This window comes from Somniosus microcephalus, chromosome 20 (genome assembly GCF_052327205.1).
Source record: "Somniosus microcephalus isolate GS21.2 chromosome 20, FLI_Smic_1.0, whole genome shotgun sequence".
Taxonomy (NCBI): Eukaryota; Metazoa; Chordata; class Chondrichthyes; order Squaliformes; family Somniosidae; genus Somniosus; species Somniosus microcephalus.
This window is the reverse complement of record NC_141006.1, coordinates 60,070,948-60,094,480: the sequence shown is the minus strand read 5'-3', so window position 1 is coordinate 60,094,480 and position 23,533 is coordinate 60,070,948.

Below are 23,533 nucleotides of genomic sequence, written 5' to 3'. Positions count from 1 at the left end.
AAGAGTCCTGCCCTCTCCAACGAGGACTCTCCACTGCTGACCCTGTCTCCACCATCTGCTGATGCTCGCTTGTGAGCTGTGATACACCAGGTGACAACTCTACTCTATGTCCCGAAGGTCCCACCGAGGTGTGAGTGTCTGCGCTGGTGCTGGGTATGCTGAAATCTGCTGACGCTGCGCCCTCAGAGGTTGCAGCTTCCTCTGAGGTGTCTGGGTGCTCAGGCTGTTCCTCCTGGACAGTGGGGAGGGGGGCTGTCGATGGTCCTGTGGGGGAGTAAAGGAAAGAGTTAGAGATGTGAGATAAAGGTTGCATGCACATTGAATTGTGCAGATGATCATAAGTCAATCTGTTAGAGCATCAAAATCAATATAAGTCACTCATGCAATGTCAATGAGAGAGGTGAAAAACTATTCTGTCACCAGCTTGCTCTGATGCAACTGTCTGTCCGTCCCCCACTTGCACATCCTCCTCCATTCCCACGATCTCCAGGACCACCTCCTTCGCAGTGGTGAGCTGGGATATTGAGCGTGGCCCTCCTCCTGTCATCACCCTCTCCCTCTTATTGTGGGCTCTCTTTTCCTGCAATGAGGGGCACAAGTGGAGTTTGAGTGAGAATGAAGGAGTGAGTGTAGAGAATCCATAGCATAGATGCTTAGAAGGAGACAAAAATGGAGTGAGGTGGCAAGACCAAGGGCCCTCCCTGTGTGTTGTAAGTTGTTGTCATAGCATCACAGTGATAGGGAGTGTGAGGGCTGCATAGTCGAATAGTTAAGTGAATGTGAACATACTTCATCTAGAGCCATCTTTTGTTTCTTAACTTGTCCCATTACCATCTCCTTTTGCCTTGCACCATCTCTTAATCTCTCTTAATCTCTCCTGCCTTCCATCCTATCACAGACCTTCCCTTTTGTTCTTTTCCCCCCTTTCCCTGCCCCTATACTTGCTTAAAAACCTATTCGATCTCCAGCTTTTCCCAGTTCTGATGAAGGGTCATCGACCTGAAAAGTTAACTCTGTTTCTCTCTCCACAGATGCTGCCTGACCTGCTGAGTATTTCCACCATTTTCTGTTTCCATTTCAAATTTCCAGCATCCGCAGTATTTTGCTTTTGTATTAGTGTTTAATTCACTGCCACTTCTCTTCCAGGAATGCCCACCTGGAAGAAGTTCTGCTCTTCTCTCCGACGGGATTTCCGTTTGTCTTTTTTACCTTGTTCATCTTCATTACTTTCTGTCTCCCTTCTCGTGTTTGATCAGATATCTACCAAAACTCGCTTTCACAGCCACATATCTTTCCTCAGCAACTGTCTCCGGTTCCGACTTACTCCACGTAGATTCTGTAGTGTATGTACCTTTAAGAGAGAACTACTTTTACAGCTCCTGTATACTGTAGTACCGGCAGTGACCACACCTGTATATAAGCCTTGAGCAGGCATCTGTACTGTTAGTCTTTAGACTACCCTCCTCCAGTAAACACCTGTTGATTGTTAATTTACAGCCTCCGTCTAGTTATTGGAAAACACCATACTTTAAGAATCACGGATTCAACAGATTCCAACTGAAATTCCACCCCTCATGTTTTGGATCCATCCAGGACTACAGGTATCTCCAAGGTATTGAGCATTCTTCGAACCACTGCTCTCGCCGTATCCTGAGATCCACGCTGAATGCCATGCGTTGCCACATGAACACTCTCGACCTCTCTCTTCAGCAGCACTGACTCACTCTATCTCAAAGATGTCCTGGTCCGCAGTTCCATTTCATCCTTCGCCTCATCCGGCGCTTTAACAAAAAACTTTTTTTCTTCCTTTCAGGTGTCAAGGATTGCAAGCTTCAACAACTCTTGGACACCATCTCACCCCCTGCTGTGTTTTCACTGTCCCCTCTGACCTTACCGTCTCTGACCCCGAACGACCAGTCCTTAGCAAAGGCCTGAGCTTCATCCCCTTACGCCCTCATCTCAATGACTTTCGAGCTCGGCACGATGCTGACCTCTTTTTCTGCCGCTTTCGTCTCCGTGCCCACTTCTTTGGCCAGGAGTCTTCCCCCCGCCCAGCTGACCCTTTCTCTCGTTTTCAGAATTCTCGTTCCACCTGGACCTCTCCCTCTGGCCTCTTAATCTTTTCATTGCAAACTGCCGGCGTGACATCGGCCGTCTCAATTTCTCTGCTCCCCTCACTCATTCCAACCTACCTCCCTCTGAACTTGCAGCACTCCATTCTCTCAGATCCAACCCCAACATTGTCATTAAATCTGCTGACAAGGGTGGTGCTGTTGTTGTTTGGTGAACCGACATCTACCTAGCGGAGGCTGAACGCCAACTCTCCGACACCTCCTCCTACCTCCACCTGGACCATGACCCCACTACCGAACATCAAGCCACCGTTTCCAAGACCGTCACTGACCTCATCTCCTCTGGAGATCTTCCCTCCACGGCCGTCAACCTCATAATTGCCCAACCCCGCACAGCCCGCTTCTACCTCCTTCCCAAGATCCACAAACACCTGCTTTTGCCCTGAACTAGAAAATTTCATCCACTTTACTTCCAATTTCCACCCTCCCCTCACCTTCACATGGTCCATCTCCGACTCTTCCCTTCCCTTCCTCGACTTCTCTGTCTCCATCTCTGCCCGGTAGACCCATCGTTTCAGCATGTTCTTGCCCCACGGAACTTATCTCTTCCTATCTCGACTCTATTTTTTCTCCCCTTGTCCAGTCTCTTCCCACCTACATCCGCGACTCTTCCGACGCCCTCCATCACTTTAACAGTTTCCAGTTTCCTGGCCCCAACCTTCTCCTTTTCACTATCGACATCCAATCCCTCTACACCTCCATCCCCCACCAGGATGGCCTGAGGGCGCTCCGCTTCTTCCTTGAACAGAGGCCCAACCAGTCCCCATCCACCATCAACCTCCTCCACCTGGCTGAACTTGTTCTCACATTGAACAACTTCTCCTTTGACTCCACTCACTTCCTCCAAATTAAAGGTGTTGCTATGGGAACCGGCATGGGTCCCAGCTATGCCTGCCTTTTTGTGGGATATGTGGAACATTCTTTGTTCCAGTTGTACTCAGGTCCCCTCCCTCACCTCTTTTTCCGGTACATTGACATTGATGACTGTATCGGTGCTGTTACCTGCTTTTGCCCTGAACTAGAAAATTTCATCCATTTTACTTCCAATTTCCACCCTTCCCTCACCTTCACATGGTCCATCTCTGACTCTTCCCTTCCCTTCCTTGACTTCTCTGTCTCCATCTCTGGAACACGTCAGCAGTCAAGAACATTCAGCCTCCGATCTTCGGGTAAGCATTCTCCAAGGCGGCCTTCGAGACACACGACAACGCAAAATCGTCAAGCAGAAACTGATAGCCAAGTTCCGCACTCATGAGGACGGCCTCAACCGGGATCTTGGGTTCATGTCATGCTACATGTAACCCCACCTGACATAGAGTCATCCAGACTCGAGTCGTCGTTGGCTTGTTCTCTCTGCACAGATGCGGCCGGACCTGCTGTGATTTCCAGCAAAGTTTTTTGTTTTTTTTCTGTTTTTCATACAGACCCCAGCATCTGCAACATTTGACCTCTTGTGACCCCACCTCATTGTTCTTTGATGTAATGTTTTCCTGACTGACCTGTTTGGACACCATTCACACCTTTGATTGCTGTGATTATCTCTCTGCCGAGGTGTGATAAAGGGCAGTTAGAGAGATTACCTGTAATCATCTGGCAGTTTTCTCTGACTATATATGCTGTGCCTGTATGCTTCTCTTCACTTCACCTGACGAAGGAGCAGCGCTCCGAAAGCTTGTGATTTCAAATAAAGCTGTTGGACTATAACTTGGTGTTGTGTGACTTCCTACATTTGTCCATCTCTGGGGATAGGCTATTGACAAACATTCACTACAAACCCACTGACTCCCACAGCTGCCTGGACTACACTTCCTCCCACCCCGCTTCCTGTAAGGACTCTATTCCAATCTTCCAGTTTCTCCGTCTCTGCCGCATCTGCTCTGACGATGCCACCTTCCACACCAGTGCTTCCAACATGTCTTCCTTTTTTTCTCAACCGAGGATTCCCCTCTACTGTGGTTGACACGGCCCTTGACCATGTCCGTTCTATTTTCCGCACTTCTGCTCTCACCCCTTCCTCTCCCTCCCAGAACCATGATAGGGTTCCCCTTGTCCTCACCTTTCACCCCACCAGCCTCCACATTCAACGGATCATCCTCCACCATTTTTGACACCTCCAGCCTGATCCCACCACCAAACACATCTTCCCCTCACCTCCCCTTTCAGCATTCTGAAGGGACTGCTCCCTCCGCGACACCCTAGTCCACTCCTCTATCACCCCCACACCCCTTCCCCTTCGCCCGGCACCTTCCCATGCAAGCGCAGGAGATGCAACACATGCCCTTTTACCTCCACCCTTCCCACTGTCCAGGGCCCCAAACACTCCTTCCAGGTGAAACAGCGATTTACTTGTACTTCTTGCAATTTAGTATACTGTATTCGCTGCTCACGATGCGGTCTCCTTTACATTAGGGAGACCAAACGCAGATTGGGCGACCGCTTTACGGAACACCTCCGTTCAGTCCATAAGGGGGACCCTGAGCTTCCGGTCGCCTGTCACTTTAATTCTCCGCTTCACTCCCACTCTGACCTCTCCGTCCTCGGCCTCTTGCATTGTTCCAATGAAGCTCAACGTAAGCTCGAGGAACAGCACCTCATCTTTCGATTAGGCACTTTACAGCCTTCTGGACTCAACATAGTGTTCAACAATTTCATACCATAACCTCTGCCCCTATCTTTTTTTTTCCATTTATTTTATTTATTACTTTTTTTTCTCTCTCCCACAAGGCAGCTGTCTCTCCTTCTGCCAGTGCAATTTACACTTCATCTAGAGCTATCTTTTGTTTCTTAACTTGTCCCATTACCATCTCCTTTTGCCTTGCACCATCTCTTAATGTCTCTTCATCTCTCCTGCCTTCCATCCTATCACAGACCTTCCCTTTTTTTCTTTCCTCCCCTCCCCCTTTCCCTGCCCCTGCACTTGCTTAAAAACCTGTTCCATCTCCAGCTTTTTCCAGTTCTGACGAAGGGTCATCGACCTGAAACGTTAACTCTGTTTCTCTCTCCACAGATGCTGCCTGACCTGCTGAGTATTTCCAGCATTTTCTGTTTTTATACAAAGAGAGGGAATGAGTAAGGGTGCAGGGATGTAAGGGTGAAGTGGGATGTGGAGGAAGAGGTTGACAAAGCAGAGTGCTGGTGATGAGAGGCAACGGGGATCAGATTGAGGGTCATGGGGATGGAATACTCACTTTTCCTGTGCGGAGAAAGTCATGAAACCTCTTTCGGCACTGCAGCCAGGTTCTGCTGCACATTGAAATCGCATTCACCTCCTGTGCCACTTGCAGCCACACAGCCTTAGTCTGTTGTGGAGGCTTTTTCCTCCCTGAGGAAGGAAAGAGCACTTCCTTGTTTGCTGTTGCTCCTTCCACCAGAGTTTGGAGGGAGGCCCCATCGAATCTGGGTGCACACTTTGGCCTGGTGCTGGACATAGTACAGTAGCATCACATTAGAGGCAGGGTCCTGACACGCCGACAACCTGACACGCCCCAAGCCCACCCCCAATGACAAAATCCAGCCCATAGAGTACAAAAGCAAGGAAGTTATGAAGAACCTTTATAAAACACTGGTTTGGCCTCAACTGGAGTTCTGTGTCCAATTTTGGGCACCGCACTTTAGGAAGGATGTGAAGGCCTTAGAGAGGGTGCAGAAAAGATTTACAATAATTGTTGCATAGTTATGTTGGGACTACATTGTACAAGTGTACTAACACCCAAATCAAGGTAGCAGCACTACGGTGCTGGGAAAGTAGTAGCAGGCGCCACACTGTGGCACTTGGTGGTATCACTCCGCACCATGAGGCATCAGCCATTACTTAGCAAATAAAACAGTAGTTTATTTTACAAACTACAGAGTCCAGAGTCGTCTTTACAAAGCACTACGAGCGCTAGAAGACATAACATGGTGGCAGCGGTATAAGTGAGTACAACTTACGCATATAAAAACGATATCAGATTGAAGAAAGAAACTTAAAAGTAAACTCTGCAGCGTTTAACCGCAAATTGTACGGGCAGCTAAAATGGCGGCGTCCAATGCACTGACCGCGAATATGCTCCCCATCATGAACTGGGAAGCCGACGATATCGTGGAAGCTTTCCGGAAATTTAAGCAAAAATGCGAGCTTACATTTAAAAGTTTTCTGAAAGGCTCCTCCGATGAGAAAAAAGTCAGCTGCATTCTACTGTGGGCGGGAGAAAAAGGCTTAGATCTCTATAACAGCTGGAGTTTATCCGAAGAGGATAAAACGAACCCTACGGAGATTTATGAAAAGTTCAGTAACCATCTCGAGCCTAAATCAAACCACTGCATACACAGGTATAAATTCCAAAACTTAAGACAGGAACCTGGTGAAGTGGCTGACAATTTCCTGACGAGATTAAAAAACGAAGCCAGCAAATGCAAGTTTACGGAACTAGAAGAAAGGCTGGTAGATCAATTAATATGGGGCTCGGCACATACAGAAGTGCAAAACGAACTAATAGGAAAAGAAAAGCTCGGAATATCAGAAGCCATAGATACAGCGAGGGCTCACGAAGCCACAAAACAACAGATGAAAATGCTGAATAATCATACGGCTGAAGTGCGAACAACTCCCGAACTGGACCACAGAGTAGATGCAGTGCGCGAAAAGCACAGCACACAAAAACAAGTATATGACAGCGGGAAGAATACGTGTAGAAGCTGCGGAAGACAACACGACTACACAGACAGAAGAAAATGCCCAGCGTATGGAACAAGCTGCAACACGTGTGGTAAAGCAAACCACTGGCAAAATATGTGCAGAGCTAAAAGAGAGGGGCTACACACCAAAAGCAGAGGCGGACAACAGAACCAACAAAAGAAAAACAAAATCCATACCATGGGTGAGCAAGACAACGAAGACTGCGGGTACGACAAAGCTCTGAACATCGAAACCATAAAGGTTCTCTTACACGAAACGTCCAGAGCAGAAAGCACCCCAAAGAAAGAATGGCACACTATCATCCAGATTAAAAAGAGGATCGAAGGACAGCCCACAACCGTCAATCTAAAAGTAAAGTTGGACATAGGAGCTCAGAGCAACATCCTTCCACTGAGACTATACCGGATGATCTTCCCCGAAAACTTGGACGAAGATAGATACCCGAAAAGAGGGTGTTTAAAAGCAAACAACGTCACGCTGACAGCTAATGGGGGGAGCGAGATCAGACAACTCGGAACAACCTATATAAAAGGAACACACAAAGGCAGAAACATCAACTGCATGTTCTATGTGACCGACTCCGAGGGACCGGCGATCCTGGGTTTAAACAGCTGCGAGAAGCTGGGGTTAATCTCGGTAAACCACGAACTAACAAAAACATCACTGAAAGTCGACAGCAACACCCCACTGGAAAATCGTCCACAAATCATGGACACGAAACATTTGATGGACATGTATCCAGAGTGTTTTGATGACACTGTAGGATGCTTCGGGGAGTTCAAGTACCATATAACAATAGATCCAGAGGTAAAACCCGTCATCCACGCTCCAAGAAAAATACCCATCGAGCTAAAAGAAAAATTATACACCGAACTAAAAGAAATGGAAGAGAAAGAAATAATCGCAAAGGTCACTGAACCCACAGACTGGGTAAACTCGATTGTGGTACGGGAAAAGCCGAACGGGCAGCTCAGAATCTGTCTGGACCCCAAAGACTTAAACCAGGCAATAAAGCGGGACCACTACCCCACACCAACATTAGAAGAAATCACACCAGCACTGGCAGGAGCCAAAGTCTTTTCCAAACTGGATGCCAGAAACGGCTACTGGAACGTAAAACTGGACAAAGAATCAACTAACCTGACGACTTTTAATACACCATTGGGGCGTTATAAATTCCTGCGGCTGCCATTCGGGTTGAAAGTCAGCCAAGACATCTTCCAACAAAAGATCGATGAAACATACAAAGGCTGTGAGGGAGCCATTGGAATCACTGATGACATCCAAGTTTACGGATCAAATGAAAGAGACCACGACGTGCACTTGCACGAGGCCATGGAGCGCACCAGAATGGCTGGCATCAAGCTGAATGCCGAGAAGTGCATCGTTAAAAGTACGAAATGCAAATTTTTTGGCATGATCTACACACCGGAGGGTGTCAAGCCTAATCCCAAAAAGGTCGAGGCGATAGCAGAGATGAAACCTCCAAACGACAAGAAGGAGCTGAGAAGCTACCTCGGTTTGGTCCAGTATATGAGCTGTTTCATCCCGAACATGTCAGACTACACAGCGAACCTAAGAGAATTACTAAAAGAAGACACCGAATACCAATGGTCAGAATCCCATGAGAGGAACTTCAAACACCTAAAGGAATTATTATGTAAAGAAACCAGCCTGTCTTATTACGATAGAAAAAAACCTGTCACCCTACAGGTAGATGCCTCTGCCAGGGGGCTAGGGGCAGCCCTCGTGCAGGAAGGAAAACCAATAGCTTTCGCATCGAAGGCATTGACATCAGCAGAGACAAGATACGCAAACATTGAAAGAGAGCTATTGGCAGTGGTATACGGATGCGAAAAGTTCCACACCTACTTATACAGAAGAAAATTCGAGGTAGAGAGTGACCATCGTCCACTCGAACAAATTTACAAGAAAAACCTAAGCAAGGCCCCAGCAAGACTGCAAAGGTTACTGTTAAGACTCCAAAGTTACGACTTCGAATTAAAATACCGGCCAGGAAAAGAAATGGCACTGGCAGATGCATTGTCTCGATTGTCACCACATGAAAAACACGAGATGAAGGGCCTGACAGTAAAAATACACCACCTCATAAATGTTACTCCCACAAAGCTTAGCCAAATTCAAGAGGAGACTGGTAAAGAAGAGGAGTTGCTACTACTCATGCAACAGGTAATACAGGGGTGGCCGGAGAAGATCCAGCAGGTCCAAAACCAAATCCGACAGTACTGGACAACCAGAGACGACATCTCGGTGGAGGACGGTGTTCTCCTTGCCGGCTCAAGGATCATAATACCAAAAACGATGCAAACAGAACTACTCCACTTAATACACCAAGGCCATATGGGGATGGAGAAATGTAAACTAAGAGCCAGATCAGCTGTGTACTGGATAGGCATGTACAAAAGCATAAAACAAATGGTCTCCACATGCTGCATATGCCAGAAATACCGAAACACACAGCAGAAGGAGGAGATGATTCAAATGAAAGTACCCCCGAGACCATGGCACACGGTCGGAACAGATCTGTTCCTGTGCAACCAGGAGTGGTACATCATAGTAGCAGACTACTACTCAAAATTTCCTTTTGTCAGAAGGATAAACGACATGAGAGCCACAACAATCACAAAAATTGCGAAAAACTTATTCGCAGAACAGGGCATCCCAGAGAAAGTCATCTGCGACAATGGGACACAATTCACCTCCAGCGACTTCAGAGCACTGGCTGAAAAATACAGATTTAAAATAATTACCTCATCCCACATTACCCAAGGGGACACGGATTTATCGAAAGACAGATCCAAATAGTCAAAAGAGCTCTCATTAAAAGCAAGGAGATGGGAGAAGACCAAGACCTCGCCCTGTTGGCAATCAGGTCGACGCCTTTGAGAGTAAACTCGAAATCACCAGCAGAACTACTAAACGGTAGAAAATACAAAACAACTTTACCAGCAAAGATATATCCTCCCCAGGACCAAGAGGACGTTCGGCAGAAGCTGATGGAAACACAAGCTACGGGGAGCACACACTACAACAAGCATGCAAAACCACTACCGGAGCTGCTAAATGGGCAATCAGTGCATATACAAGATCCGTTGTTGAGAACATGGAGTCCAGCCAAGGTTATTGGAAAAGCTGATACTCCAAGATCTTACTTGGTAGAGACAGAAACTGGAAACCAATACAGGCGAAACAGGATCCATATCAGACCCTCACCTGAAGCTGTCAAACAGCGGACAACATTAACAGCTGTTATGGTACCAGACACGGAAAACAATATAACGCCAGAAACAAACACCTCAAATACAACAACTGCAAACATACACTCTCCAGAGCCAAACACGACAGCACCGGCAACAAGAAATGAACACACCAAAACACCGCAGAGAGGAATAGTTACAGCCAAGTCCACAAGATGGAGGAGTAACATACAACCACCTGAGCGGTATCGCGAATAATTATAAAAACAATTATAATTCGCACAGAACAGAACAGTAAAACAACATCTGTATATAAATTGAGCAAAGAAAGCTCACGTTCTGTATTTTGATAACGTTATTCAACTGAAAACATTGTAAAATAGAAAAATTGATGTAATTAGTTTTGTTGGGAAAGAGGGATGTTACATAGTTATGTTGGGACTACATTGTACAAGTGTACTAACACCCAAATCAAGGTAGCAGCACTACGGTGCTGGGAAAGTAGTAGCAGGCGCCACACTGTGGCACTTGGTGGTATCACTCCGCACCATGAGGCATCAGCCATTACTTAGCAAATAAAACAGTAGTTTATTTTACAAACTACAGAGTCCAGAGTCGTCTTTACAAAGCACTACGAGCGCTAGAAGACATAACAATAATGGTTCCAGTGATGAGGGACTTCAGTTACGTGGATAGACTGGAGAAGCTGGGGATATTGTCCTTAGAGCAGAGAAGGTTGAGAGGAGATTTGATAGAGGGGTTTAAAATCATGAGGGGTCTAGACAGAGTAGATAGAGAGAAACTGTTCCCATTGGTGGAAGGGTCGAGAACCAGGGGATACAGATTTAAGGTGACTGGCAGAAGAAATAAAGGCGACATGAGGAAAAACTTTTTTACGCAGCGAGTGGTTAGGATCTGGAATGCACTGCCTGAAAGGGTGGAGGAGGCAGATTCAAACAAGACTTTCAAAAGGGAGTTGGAGAAGTACCCGAAGGAAAAATATTTGCAGGGCTACGGGGAAAGGGCGGGGGAGTGGAACTAGCTGAAGTGCTCTTGCAGGGAGCCGGCACAGGCTCAACGGGTCGAATGGCCTCCTTTTGTGCTGTAACCATTCTATGATTCTATGATTTGCCCAATGCCTGACTGGCTCATTGCCAATGGATTTTGGAGAGGGGGTCTTTTAAAATGCATTAGACATCTAATTTTTATAGTTGAGGTTTCACAGGTGGTGCAAAGTCCTCTGGCAGTGGTATTCTTGACTCGCTTTCCAAGCTGCAGCAATTACACAGCATTGGCACAGGTGGTAGAATGACAGCCGTCCCAATTGTAGTTAGAAATAGCTTGGCACGTCCTTTGCTTTCTAATTTGATTGGTTGACATTGCTGGGAAACTTTGGATCACACCCCAATTACATTCTTCATCAAGACGGCAACTTTCAGCTTCCTTGGACAAGATATTGGCTTCCTTACAAAGAGTGACTTCCAAGTTGGCACGGTCAAATGTGTCACCGGTGGCTCCGTTGGTAGCACTCTCGCTTCTGTGTCAGACGGTCGTGGGTTCAAGTCTCACTCCAGAGACCAGTGGGCATAATCTAGACTGACACTTCCACTGCAGTACTGAGGGAGTGCTGCACTGTCGGTGGTGTCATCTTTTGGATGAGACATTAAACCAAGGCCACGTCCGCCCTCTCAGATGGACGTAAAAGATCCAACGGCACTATTCGAACAAGAGGAGTGGAGTTCTCCTCAGTGTCCTGGCCAATATTTATCCCTTAACCAACATGGCTAAAAACAGATTATCTGGTCATTGTCACATTGCTGTTTGTGGGAGCTTGCTGTCTGCAAATTGGCTGCCGCGTTTCCCACATTACACCAGTGACTACGCTTCAAAAATACATAATTGGCTGGAACGCGTTTGGGACGTCCTGAAGTTGTGAATCGAACTTATGTTTTTTTTTGCAGGTTTCTCCGGGAGGGTAAGTCTCCAGAAGTTAGAAATGTAAAAAGCAGTCGCAAGGCCTGCTTTTTACAAGGTAAGTGGTGAATTAATTAAAATTAAAACATTTTTTCCACAGGTTTATTATTTTTAAATACTTTAAAGAAAGGTAATTTTATTTATAGCCCCATTAGAAAATAAAATTATATTTTCAAAATTTTAAATTATCCTTTAAAATAGTTATTTCATGTAATTTATAGTTTATTTAAAAAATGTGATTTAAAAAAAAAATTATTTGAAGATTTAGTGATGTTTCGGGGTTTATAGTATTTATAGTTTTGACAGCTCTTCCTGTCAATTTTATGAATGGGCATTTCCCTGCTCCGATTGGCTCCCCATGGCCCACGTGATCCCAGGGGATGCTTCGAACTAACTGTGCCCCTGGGATACGCAAGCATTGCGCGCTGGCAGTTGGAGCAGGCCCAGGATCGGAATCCCACGGGGGCCCACAGCTCAACGGCCGAATTCCTGGGCCTATGATTGAAGGTACAAGACACGGGTGTCCCAGCTGTTGACTCATATCAGGACATGAAGGTCCTGGTGGATGCCAACTTCAGCCTGGACAAAGCCCTTCAGGGTGACGTGGAGAAACCATGAAGGTGGACATTAGGCTTTCTTGCCGTTCTTCCATGACAGCAAAGTCAGACAGAGAGTGGGCTCTGGCCTACACCAACATGTAATTGAGTCAGCCTCATGGAAGGTCATATCTTTGGCAAAGCCCCTCATGTATGACCCTAGATAAAGTAGTTGGTGACAAGTAAGCCTGGTACATGGCATTGGACTTAAACATCTAGAACATCAAGGTGGTTGGTAGGCTGCCTCTGTGTAGGTCCTTCCACCATATTGAAGACAGATATCTATTGTGCATCAGACGAGAAAAAATGGAGAATTGGAACAACAACACCCAAAAGATGTTACCTGGAGGCCGAGTATGAGATGATATACCCATGGTTCACGATAGGATTGGAGAGAGGCAAGTAGGTACTGTTGAAGCCTCATACTTCCAACTGGTGGAACAACCATTCGACGGGACATGGTGGGAGTCCATGGTGTGGTCAGGAAGAAGGTAAGTATGCACCCATACTTTTAATGGTGAGTTGAATTACTAACCAGGGCACTCTTGAGGAGCACCTGGTACCCACAGTCTTGGATAATGAAAACCAAAGCCCATGCTCGTCAGTTGTCGAATGATCAGTTAGTGACTATAAAAAGAAAGAACTTTCTTTGGAGGCGGTGCAAAAAAGGTTCACTAGATTGATTCCTGGGATGAGAGGGTTGTCCTGTGAGGAGAGATTGAGTAGAATGGGCCTATACTCTCTGGAGTTTAGAAGAATGAGAGGTGATCTCATTAAAATGTATAAAATTCTTAGAGGGCTTGACAGGGTAGATGCTGAGGGGCTGTTTCCCCTGGCTGGAGAGTCTAGAACCAGGGGTCATAGTCTCAGGATAAGGGATCAGCCATTTATGACTAAGATGAGGAGAAATTTCTTCACTCAGAGACGGTTGTGAATCTTTGGAATTCTCTACCCCAGAGGGCTGTGGATGCTCAGACATTGAGTATATTCAAGAATGAGAGTGATACATTTTTGTACACGAAGGGAATCAAGGGATATGGGGACAGGGCGGGAAAGTGGAGTTGATGTAGATCATCAGCCATGATCTTATTGAATGGCGGAGCAGGCTCGAGGGGTCTTATGACCTACTCCTGCTCCTATTTCTTATGTTCTTATATTTCTACCTATAGGGCCTTTCACGCCCTTAGGACGTCCCAAAGTGCTTTACAGCCAATGAAGTACTTTTGAAGTGAAGTCACTGTTGTAATGTAGGACTACCTTCCTCGGGAGTGGGGTCTCTTTAGGGTCAAGGTGGCTCCAAGATGACATCCTTGGTGATGGATGTTGCAGATTCAATATCTAAACCAGGCAGTTCTGCAGCAATCATCACCGCTGTTAATAACTGACCAGCCATTCTGTCTCACTAATGGACCAAAAGGGGTAGATCCATGACTAAGATCTGGGAGACTTCTCACTTGGCTCCAAATAACCTTGCAAAGCTAACAGATAGGGTGGTGCAGGCTTGGGAAGCAGGGGGAAAGCTTACCAGTGCTCTGTGCTGGTAGGATGCACGGTTTAGCTAGTTAAACACCAGCAGTATCCGATGCACATTTGGGGGCTCCTAAGACTTTGCTCTGCCAACCGGCACCTAAACCCTAATGACTTGGGTAAGTGGGCCGTGTCCCCTCCATATTGGACAAAGAGATACTCGAATACTGTGGTTGCTCCGTTCAGTCTGCGAGCATGACCTCGAGCTTCCAGTCGCTTGCCATTTTAATTCTCCACCCCCTCCCACTCTGACCTCTCTGTACTTGGCCTCCTACACTGTTCCAATGAAGCTCAACGGAAGCTCGAGGAACAGCACCTCAACTTTTGATGAAGCAGTTTACAGCCTTCTGAATTCGACATCGAGTTCAACAACTTCAGATCATAACCACTGCACCCATTTTTTCGGACAACGGGTATTGGTAATGACTCTGCTGTTGCCATTTACACCTCCTCTAGACCCATCTTTTGTTTCTTTACTTATCCTATTACCATTTCCTTTTGTTTTGTCTCAGCATCCCTTTTGTCATTTAAATCACTCCTTCCTTCCGCCCTATCACGGACCTGCACTTCTGCTTTTTCCTCCCTCTTTCCTTTTCCCTGCCTTTGTACTTGCTTAAAACCGGTTACATCTCCAACTTTTGTCAGATCTGACGAAAGGTCACCGACCTGAACCGATGACTCGGTTTCCCTCTCCGCTGATGCTGCCTGACCTGCTGAGCGTCTCCAGAATTTTTGGTTTTTATAAACAGACGCTCCACCTGTGTGGACCTCCCAGTTGCTTGGTTTGTTAACGTGTTAGAGACCCTGCCACCTGAGCAACGTGATCCTTTTAGTGAAATTTGCCTGAAGCCGACATTTAGGATAAACTTTGGTACTTACAAGCTGTTGATTGAAGAACCTGCATTGGATATGGCACACAGGCAACCGAAACAAGGAATTCACATATAAATGGATGATGATGAGCAGCAGCTGGATTTGCTTCTCCCAAGAAAGAAGATTGATTTAAATTCGTCAGGCTCCTTGTAAGAACATGACAATGACTGAGAGTCTCTGGGACTAATCCAGAGCTGAAAACAAGAATTGGATTTATTGCTAATGAGCTAATTATTAAGGATGTGCTGTGCTCGGGAGAGGAAAGAGAAATGGTAACTGTAAAGTCTGTGGGTTGTATAGCGAAGTAATACACAGACTCCAAGAGTAACTTAAAACAGGACTTTACTATTCGAAGGTCAGGGCGAATCTGCCCAATAAATTCTGCCACAGCACTTATATACCGGTGTGGTCACCGTCAATATTACAGTATACAGCAGCCAGGATAAAGTAGTGCCACACCTAAAATAGTTCTCTTAAAGATAGAACAGTTACATACACTACAATCCTCCCTTTTTAGCTTACAACATACTTATTCCCCATTAACATAACATCATAACATATCCAACTTCATGTTACAACAGTTCACAGAGGTAGTCTCTGCGGAAACAGTTCACAGATTCAGTCTCTGCGGGAAACAGTTCACAGATTCAGTCTCTGATCTTCTTGACTCGGTCCGGACCACGCCTCCGTGGTGTAGTCGGGTCACCTTGCTAGAGGGACTCATCCCATAGTCCTTCCCTAGACTTAACAGCTTTACTTCCATCACTTCTGAACCAGCATTGCTGACTTTTTTAAAACAAACAAAAAACAGTTGGATTGCCTTGGGAAATTTTCCTACTTTCCAACTGATTTGGCTCCGTTCGGGGGACCACGTGTGTGATCGGGTAGAGGTAATAATGGTTCAGATGGTTATCATCTTCTGCTTCGCCTTTTCCTTTTTTGCTTCTTGGAGACTCTCGGGGCTCCATTGTCAGCTGCCAGCTGTAACGCCACCATCTCCCTATGTTCCTTAGACTTTAAGTGATTCATCCTGATTTCGGCACTTTGGGAGTTCTCGGCACAAGCTGGGCAGACCAGGTCCTCGTAATATTCAGTGTCACTCAACAGATCATGGTAATATTTGGTGTCGTCCTGAGCTAGGCCAGCGAGAGGGTCTTCTATTTCCTCCTTACCCAGCTGGACGTTAGCCGACTTTTGTTCCAAATCCCGACATCTGTCCTGAAGAGACTTCATCATGCGTTCAGATTCATCCCGCTTTTTCTGGGCTTCCTGCAAGTCTTTTACTAATGACCTCATTTGTGATTTCAATACTTCAACTTCATTCGGAGATTGATTGATCGGACTATTCAATCCCTCTACTGAAGTAGCTGTTTCAGTATTCTGTTGTTCTACATTGCCGTGCGTCAGCGTACTTTTGGCATCCAAGGGCTGTTCTGCTGCAGACTTCTCAGTCTGGGTTGCCACCTCAGCTCTTCCAATGACTTTTGAGAGCTCCCTTCCCTTTGAAGATTGAGGCTCGTATTTAAGTTTTTCCCATTTTAGAGTTTTATCCCTCAGCATATGAATGAGTTGGCTGACTGTTAGCTCTTCTGCCATCATCCCTTTTCCATTAACTACAGGGCTGTTTATAACCTTGCCCTGGAGGAGTTGGCTGACTGTTAACTCTTCTGTCCTCATCCCTTTTCCATTAGCTGCAGGGCTGTTTAGAACCTTGTCCTGGGGCTCCTTTGCTGCTTCTACTTCGCCATCATCCGCAGCCCCCATCATTCGAATTTCCACAAATGAATCGTCCGGTGATGCTGCACCCAACTTCAGTAGGAGCTCGGAAGTCATGTCGACCAACTCAGCTTTTTCTGCCTGCAACCTGCTAACCAGCGCCTTCAGTTGCGGCACCTCTTGTTCCACCGGATTGGAGCACGCCCCTTCAGAAGCTGAATCAGCTTTGATTCATTTGGCCTCCTCGTGCAGACGGTTTGTGTGCTCCTGCTCCCTTTTCTTCCCCAGCTGCTTCTGTTGTCTTTCCAGATTCTCCCATTCGGTATCATAGAACTTTTTCATTGCTTTCATCTCTTGCTCGAGACGGCAATTCAATTGTTCTAATTGCTGTCGTAATCTGAAATAAGTTTGCGTTCGAGCTCGATGTTCCTCAGTAAGATATATGTCTGTAACTTGAACAGACTCAGAATTCTCTGTCAAGCTATGTTGTTGTTCAGAGGAATTCTGTTCTGAAACTTTGTTCTCCTCTGGAGCATAAGCCTTTATGCCCACATTCGTTCTACCAACCTTAGTCAGCAAGTTCATTTTAGACTTGTCTTTCATGCTTGGGCTGGTCTTATCGTCATCCGTTTCAGAGTCTGAGCTGATTGTCTGCCCCGAGTCCTCACTCGTTATTGCTTTGAGGTAGTGCCATTCCATGTCTATTTTCTTGATCCACTCCCGTCCTAGAAGTGGTGGTCCTCCCTCAGGTAGTACGTATAAGTCCATTCCGGGGTGTTCTTTGCCCCTGTCTCTCACCTTGACTCTTATCTTTCCCATGGGGTATACTTTATGCCCCGTGTATGTCTGCAATATGAACTTGGTATCTCTCAAGGGTATATGTGAGAATAGCCGGTTGTAATCCCTTCGATTTATGACTGATAGGGCTGATCCAGTGTCCAATTCCATTCTCACTTGGACTCCGGCTATTTTTAGCATGACCCAGATAGTTTGTAGGTCAGCTTCCTTACTCACATTATGAATTCTCAGACTACCCAGTTCCTGGCCGCTTGGGTCTGAATCCGAATTCTGTTCATCTGAACTCTTCTCAACCACCTTGTGCACTTTGTTGTACTTTTCCTGTGATGGCTTTTTTTTTTGGTTGTTGGTCTTCTTCCCGGACCGGCATACTTTGGCTATGTGACCCAGTTTGCCACATTTCCTACAGTCCTGGTTTTTAAACCAGCATTGGTTCTGGTCGTGTGTTGTCTTCCCACAACGATAACATTTCGTTGCACCCGAAGTAATTTGATCCACACTGAGGACCGCTGCCTTCAGCTGCATTTCCGCAGTTCCTTTCGCTGCGGCTTCGTGTGATGCTGCAATAAGGACAGCCCTATCCAGTGTAAGGTCGTTCTCTTCGAGCAGTCGCTTTTGCGTTCCTTCCTTCGACAACCCGCACACGAACTTGTCTCGCAATGCCTCTGTCAGATTTCCTCCAAACTGGCAGTATTTCGCTAGCCTACGCAGTTCGACCAAGTATTCCGCGTTGCTTTCCTCTTTCCGTTGCGTTCTCGCATAAAATTTGAATCGTTCCGCCAACATCAGCGGTGTGGGGTTCAAGTGATCCTTCAGAACAGCAACAATATTATCGAAGGTTTGATCCGCCGGTTTAACTGGTGCTAGAAGATGCTTCAATAGCCCGTATGTCTTCGCCCCCATCGAGTTTAGCAAGGTTATAGCTTTATCATCATCCTCTATTTTATTGGCCTCACAATATATCTCAATGCGTTCTACATACGTGGCCCAATCTTCTACCTCGGAATCAAAATCGTTGATGTTACCACGCTTAGGCATCTTCACCTCCCTGATAAACAACAACGAAATATTTCTTTAACTTTTTTTTTATTTTATTTTTTATTTTTTTCCAAGATGGCGGTTTTCCCGCGCTTATCTTCTTTCCCGCCCCTTTCAAAATGGCGGTTCCCGCTTCTGTCTTTTTCTCCGCCTACTGGCGGCTTCCCGCGGTTTCCCGCGCTTATCTTCTTTCCCCGCCCACTTTCAAAATGGCGATTCCCGCTTTTCTTCCCCTGGCAGGAGGGGTAAGCTTTTCCCTCGGGCGACGGCCGCTGGCTTTCGGGGTTCACAGCCTGCGCTTCGGCTTCAGCGCGTTCCCTTCTCTCGGCCGGGCAACCGGCTCTGGGTACAACCCGTTGACGGCGAACGGTCTCAGCCGCTGGCTGGATCTTGCTCAGTCTCCCTCGCTCGGGCTCTGTCTCTCTGGTGCTGGGTACAACCCGTTGACGGCGAACAGTTTCAGCCGCTGGGCTGGATCTCGCTCAGTCTTCCTCGGGCTCTGTCTCTCCCGCTCGCGCGGCTCTCGCTCACTCTCGCTCGGGCTCTGTCTCTCCCGCTCGCGCGGCTCTCAATCGCGCCTCCCAGCCCTCTCGCAGTCCGGTGCTTCCCTCCCCGGCTGCGGCTGAGTTCTCCGCGATTTATTTTATCTCTTCCCGCGCCTTACGATCCCGGTCGCAGCGCTTCGTGGCCTTGGTCACTGTCCGACCTTTTTCACCCAATCGCTCCTCCCAGCCTCTCGCAGTCCGGTGCTTCCTCCCCGGCTGCGGCTGCGTTCTCCGCGGTTTATTTATTTTTATCTCTTCCCGCGCCTTACGATCCGGTCGCAGCGCTTCGTGGTCGCGGTATTTGTCCGGCCTTTTTCGCCGTCGCGGTCTAGTTGTCTCACGACGCTCCCCAGCCCGCTTGTACCGCGGCTTCTGCTCCACGCTGCCCCAGTCTCAGCGCCTCTGGGCCCGACTTCTGTCCGGCTCCTTTCCCCCTCGACCGTGGTCGAGTGCACCGCCCTTACCCTCCGTTTATTTGTTTCTATTTTCCCTTTACTCACAGTCACCGTGGCCGACTTGCTTCTCATGTTGATCGGCTCACTCACCACCGTGGCAGAAGGGACAATCCGTGCCTGTTGCTGATGGAAGACTTCGTGTTTGAATCTTCCTCCTTTCTTGGTCTGCAGACTCGAGTTTTCTCTCAGCAAAACGACGAGGGCGGGTGCCTCTTTTCGACGCTCGTTTACTTCTTCAGAAGTATTGTTGCCGCAGGGTAAGATCGAACTCGTCGCCACTGTAAAGTCTGTGGGTTGTATAGCGAAGTAATACACAGACTACAAGAGTAACTTAAACAGGACTTTACTATTCGAAGGTCAGGGCGAATCTGCCCAATAAATTCTGCCACAGCACTTATATACCGGTGTGGTCACCGTCGGTATTACAGTATACAGCAGCCAGGATAAAGTAGTGCCACACCTAAAATAGTTCTCTTAAAGGTAGAACAGTTACATACACTACAGTAACTTCATAACGAGCTCAATTACAGACAGTTTCCTTCAGGCTCAGATGTAGAACTGAGCTGTCTTTAGAGACAGATTGTTGAGGGAAGCCATTGGAATAATTGTACAATGAAAGATCCTCCCCAGGAATGAAGAGAGTCCAAATGTGAGGCATAGCTTCTGTGTTGCTTGGCTGACCTGTAATTGTCTCCATCAGATTTGCTGCTCTTTATAATTCTCACTTATTCTAAGTACATTGCTGGTTAGTGTGCAGCAAGACCATTCCTTAGTTTTACTATCCACTTCTTTTCATTAAGACTTAGGTCCAAAAATTGAAAGAGAGTTTCAAACAGGGCAGTGCGATATCCAGAGCCTGTCCACATTAAGATAGCTCTGCCTGTCTGTGACACTCGTGGGATGCTTATGGGCCATTGGTTTACAGAGGCTGTAAAAGTGCAGCGGATTTGTTTGAAAGCACATTAACAAATAATTAGCTTAATTTGAAACTCCCACTCTAATGGGTGTTACGTATGGATGAGAATGTTGTAATAAAAATGGGCCACTTTAGCAGAGGATGGCTGTTTAGAAACAGCCTGGGCTGTGTTTCTGCCACTTGGAAATATTGTGGAGGAAAAATTGGGTTGATTTGCACCTCTCGTTGGTGCCCCCAGGGGGCGCTAATGGGGTGTTAACGGGGTGCAAATCCACTATCGCCCGGGCGTGGCGCCACTAATGCCTCCCGCAAAATTCAACAGGAGATTAGCGGCGGCGGTAACTGGTAGCGCCCCCGCAGCGCTGTGCCATCGGCGATGACGTCATCGCCATGCGCCGCACCCCACTCGTGCCCTGGCCGCAAACTTGGGTTGCGCCCCCTGACCTATCGCCGGACGATATGTCGGACCGGTTCAGGGGCATTTTGGCAGCAGCGGCGGCGCTACTTAAAGGGCAGGTGCCGGACGGCCATTTTTAATTTGGCCGACTGCCAGCACCTGCCCCCTTTCACTTTTTTATGAGGGGTGCCAGCCGCGATCGCTCAGCCTGGCACTTCTCTTGAGTGCCGGGCTGTTTTCACGGCACCCCGCTTCCCAGTGGTGCAGCAGGACCCCGGTGCGTGCAGCGCTATGCCCCTCCCCTTTAATCGGGGGAGGAGGCCTGCAGTGACGCGGTGCTACGTGCTGCCGCGCGTGGCGCTGTTGCACGAAGCGCCGTGATATTCAGTTGTAGCGCCGTGATATTCAGTTGTAGCACCATGATAATCAGTTGTAGCGCCCCAGGAAGGAGGGGGAGCACTTTCCTGCTTGGGGCACTACTACTGAATTTACAGCGCAGGGGCACTAACTTTTTTGGGGCGCTAAAATTAGCACCCCAGTGACGTTAGTTCCCCAAAGGGGCGCCACCATATTTTTCCCCCTGTGACTTTTGACCTAATAGAAACAGGTCCTCTTCCAGTGTACAGGAAGTGTGGGGCTTTGGAATCTATCGCTGATATATCTGTTTAGCAAGTATCTTCCTGGTTTGATAAGTAAAATTCAGCTTTGATGCAGCCAGATCGAACATTCAGCCCAGAAGTGGCTGAAAAGGTTGACCTTCAAAACTGGTTTATAGGCAACAGAAACCCTGGTTTTTAAAAGCATGCTCCAAAAATGAAGGTGGGAATCTGGCCTGGAGCCAGCCATAAATAGACAAATGAGGATAATTCACCAGGGTCAGTGGCAGGGCAGTCAGTTGGGTGCAAAGCACCGACTTTATGCTGACTTTATGTGGGGTGTGTCTGTGTCTGTGTGTGAGTCTGTGTGTGTGTCTGTGTCTGCGTGTGTGTCTGCATGTGTATGTGTCTCTGCATGTGCATGTGTCTCTGCGTGATCTATGTGTATGTATGTGTGTGAGTCTGTGTCTGCATGTCTGTGTGTGTAGTATGCATGCATGTGTGAGTGAGAACCTTTGAGAGTCTGCGTGTGTGCGTGCGTGTGAGTGTGTGTGCACGTGTATATCTGTGTGTCTGTGTGTCTGTGTATAGTGTGCGTGTCTGTGTGTCTGCGTGTGTGTGTGTGAGCATTGGTAGGAGAGAATCTCTCTGTTTGTGCTCTATCACCCGTGCCGCTGGTATCGGGATATCTCAAACTGAGAATAAATTAGTGAAGCAGAGACTGAAAATCACAGTGCTGATTTAACAGCAAGAATTCTTCAATCAAATTCTGTCAAGCTCCAGTCAAAATAATTTCCTCAGATAGTATTTTTTCATAACAAGGAATTAGTAAACTGAAAAATATTTATTAACGAGTTTCCTACAGAATTGCGGTAATGCAGTTATCAGTGGGGAATGAGTCTCACTATCTATAATGGAGTTTGCAGCCTTCTGTGCTTCAGACTGTGTAATGTGTCTCAGGATGATTAATGAGAGCATCAGGTACTAAACGTAATGACTAGGAATAGCTCTTTAATTGTCCACTAACTTCTTCTAGAGGATCAGTATGAATGATGCGGGATTTGATCCGTTAAGGGCGTGAATTCCACTCTTTGCTTTTACTTATTCGCTTTTAAATAAATTTTATAACTGAACTATACAGATCAGAAAGAAACAACAAAACCTTGCATTAATGCTGGCGCCCAGTAAATTACTCTTAAGCGCAGTCAATGTTGTGATGGAGGCAGCCAGTGTCAGCACAGCAGGACCCCACAGACAGTAAAAGAGATGAACGACCAGTTAATCTGTTTTTGGTGGTGTTGGTTGAGGGAGGACTGTTAGCCCAGGACACCAGAAAAATTCCTTATTTTTTTAAAACAGGACATTATTACATCTACCTGAACAGACTTGACTTTGTAACTCATCCCAAGACGACAACAACTTGCATTTATATAGCGTCTTTCACTTAGTAAAACGTCCCAAGGCGCTTCACAGGAGCGTAATCAAACAGAATTTGGCACGGAGCCACATGAGAAGATATTAGGGCAGATGAGCAAAAGCTTGGTCAAAAAGGTTGGTTTTAAGGAACGTCTTAAAGGAGGAGAGAGAGGTAGAGAGATGGAGAGGTTTAGGGAGGGAATTCCAGAGCTTAGGGCCCAGGCAGCTGAAGGCACGGCCGCCAATGGTGGAGCAATGAAAATGGGGGATGCGCAAGAGGCCGGAGTTGGAGGAGCGTAGAGATCTCGGAGTGTTGTAGGGCTGGAGGAGGTTACAGAGATAGGGAGGGGCGAGGCCAGAGAGAGATTTGAAAACAAAGATGAGTATTTTAAAATCGAGCACCTGCGACAGTGCAGCACTCCCTCAGTACTGCATTGAGTGCGGCCCGTTTCCTGCAAACTCACCAGCTGGCAAATTTGCACAATAACAAGCAAAAGAGTTCAACAAATATATAAGTATGTTTAAAAAAAAAAGGCACTGTGAAAATCATTCTCTCAAAGGTAAAAGCTTTTCAGTCAATCTTGCATACATAATATTACAGTTTAAAAAGGTGTGTACTAACATACAAAGGAATATAAGAACATAACATTTAGGAGTA